The sequence below is a fragment of the Taudactylus pleione genome, unplaced genomic scaffold, assembly GCF_031769625.1.
Source record: "Taudactylus pleione unplaced genomic scaffold, aTauple2 ptg000305l, whole genome shotgun sequence".
NCBI lineage: Eukaryota > Metazoa > Chordata > Amphibia > Anura > Myobatrachidae > Taudactylus > Taudactylus pleione.
In genome coordinates, this window is record NW_028284706.1 from 8,993,538 (window position 1) to 8,996,041 (window position 2,504).

At 41.7% G+C, this 2,504-nt stretch overlaps 1 long non-coding RNA gene across 1 annotated transcript; it reads left to right on the top strand.

The window, feature by feature from the left end:
- The first annotated feature begins 1,113 nt into the window (after positions 1 to 1,113).
- LOC148511559 (uncharacterized) lies at positions 1,114 to 2,273 on the top strand. Its single transcript, XR_015868715.1, has 3 exons — positions 1,114 to 1,156; positions 1,914 to 1,955; positions 2,192 to 2,273. It is a non-coding gene; the product is annotated as an uncharacterized LOC148511559 (long non-coding RNA).
- Positions 2,274 to 2,504: the final 231 nt, after the last annotated feature.

Genomic DNA, 2,504 nt, shown 5'->3' on the forward strand with positions numbered 1-2,504 from the left:
TATGTGTGATCATGAGTCACAGTCAATCATTTTTCCTGGTTGACCTAATGCCCGTCGACCAAATCTATGTCGACCAACTGTATACACCAGTAGTTCCCAAACTTTTTCAAATCACGGCGCCCTAGGGTATCATCTTTTTTTTCACGGCACCCCTGGGCCAAAAGTTTCTCATTGAGAAATTGAGCAAAAATTAAATTAAGTAAATTGTGCTTATATGTCACTCTTAGGTTCAGTTATGTGGTAGTTGACAGGGCTACATTTCTATTTGTCCACATATTGTTTGATTCGCAGCCATTAGCACTGGTTTTGCCTATCACACTGACTGAAAATAATTTTATTTGGTATTGGACCACCAACCCGAGGCACCCCTGCAAGCGCCCTGAGGCACACTGTTTATCTGTGCTGGCCCTGCCCCCTTTAAGTCTGACATTATTACATCACGGACAGATTCAGGGGTCTACAGTACTGTATCTCTCTCCTTATTTTCCCTTGTCAGTCTCTCTCTCGACCTCTCTCTTTCTTTCTCTTTCTCTCTCTCTCTCTCTCTCCCTCTTTCTCTCTATTTTTTTCTCTCTCTCTTTCTCTCTCTCTCACTCTCTCTCTCTTTCTCTCTCTGTCTCTCTTGTGTGTTTTGTTTTGGTGTTATGGAGGCTCTGGTCAAGATTTGTACAGTTTATTTCTTTCCAAATGGTTTTGATGGAAACTGTTCTTTTTCCACAGTTCCACTGACTCCTCCACCTCCAACATCACCAGCCTCATCACGTGACAGTGGTAATGATTAATACAGTTATGGACACATTAGTGCACTGCTGCTGCCTTTTTAATTTTTTGGATAATATTTTTTTCTTATACACACAGATGAACTCATTATTGATGAGGAGGCTAGAAGCCCCAGCGGTAGGCTACATTATCTTCTATCGCTTTACTTTTTTCTTTATCTCAGTGTCTCTCTCTTTTCTGTACGTGTGTAACATTTTTCTCTCTCTTTTTTTCTCTCTCTCTCTCTTGTGTGTTTGTTTTTGGTATTATGTAGGCTCTGGTCAAGATTTGTAAAGTTTACAGTATTTGTTTCCAAATGGTTTTGATGGAAACTGTTCTTTTTCCACAGTCCTGCCACCACCACCACCACCTGGCCCCAGTGGCCTCTCCATGCCATGTAAGTACAGTACTGTACAGTACACCACATTGTTTTCTACAGTACTGTAGCTCTCTCCTTTTTTTTGTCAGACATTCTCTTCACCTCTCTCTTTCTGTCACTCTCTCCCTCTCTCTCTCTTTCTCTCTTTTTTTCTCTCTCTCTCTCTCTCTCTCTCTTTTCTCTCTCTCTCTCTCTTTCTCTATCTTTCTCTCTCTCTCTCTCTCTCTCGCTATTTCACTTTCTCTTTTTCTCTCTATTTCTCTCTCTCTTTCTCCCTCTCTCTTTCACCCTCTCTCTCTCTTTCTCTCTCTCTCTCTTTCTCTCTCTCTCTTGTGTGTTTGTTTTTGGTTTCATGGAGGCTCTGGTCAAGATTTGTATAGTTTATTTGTTTCCAAATGGTTTTGATGGAAACTGTCATTTTCCACAGTCCTAGCACCACCACCACCTGGCCCCAGTGGCCACTCCTTGCCACTTAAGTACAGTACTGTACAGTACACCACATTGTTCTCTACAGTACAGTATCTCTCTCCTGTTTTTCCATTGTCAGTCTCTCTCTCGACCTCTCTTTCTTTCTCTCTCTCCCTTTTTCTCTCTCTCTTTCTCTTTTTCTCTCTCTCTCTCTGTTTCTCTCTCTTTCTCTCTCTCTCTCTCTCTTTCTCTCTCTCTTTCTCTCTCTCTTGTGTGTTTGTTTTTGGTGTTATGAAGGCTCTAGTCAAGATTTGAACAGTTTATTTGTTTCCAAGTGGTTTTGATAGAAACTGTTCTTTTTCCACAGTCCTACCACCACCACCTGGCCCCAGTGACCTCTCCATGCCGTGTAAGTACCGTACTGTACAGTACACCACATTGTTTTCTACAGTACTGTATCTCTCTCCTTTTTTTCCCTTGTCAGTCTCTCTCTCGACCTCTCTTTCTTACTCTCTCTCCCTGTTTCTCTCTTTATTTTTCTCTCTCTCTTTCTCTTTCTTTTTCTCTCTTTTTCTCTCTATCTCTCAATGCATCTCCAACCTCTTCTCCTTACACAATAATTATTTCTGTCCTTGTGCTTTTTAGTAGAAGACATTGAAGGGCCTCAGCCCTCCCCAGGGCAAGAACCTGAGGAGGAGGAAGGGGAGGACCCAGACTCCCCTCCCCAGCCAAGTTAGTACTGTATACAGTAGTATAGGACATTTTGTATTAATACTGTAATACAGTACAGTACAGTGTACAGTATAGTAATGTTACAGTACAGTATGTTTACCCTCTACTTTCCCACTGAGTACTGTACAGTACATTACTGTGTTATTCTTTTGTTTATGCAGAACACCTCCATATAGTTGTGGAGGAGCTGGACAGTGAGGAGAGCAGTGAATCGAGTAAACCTTAA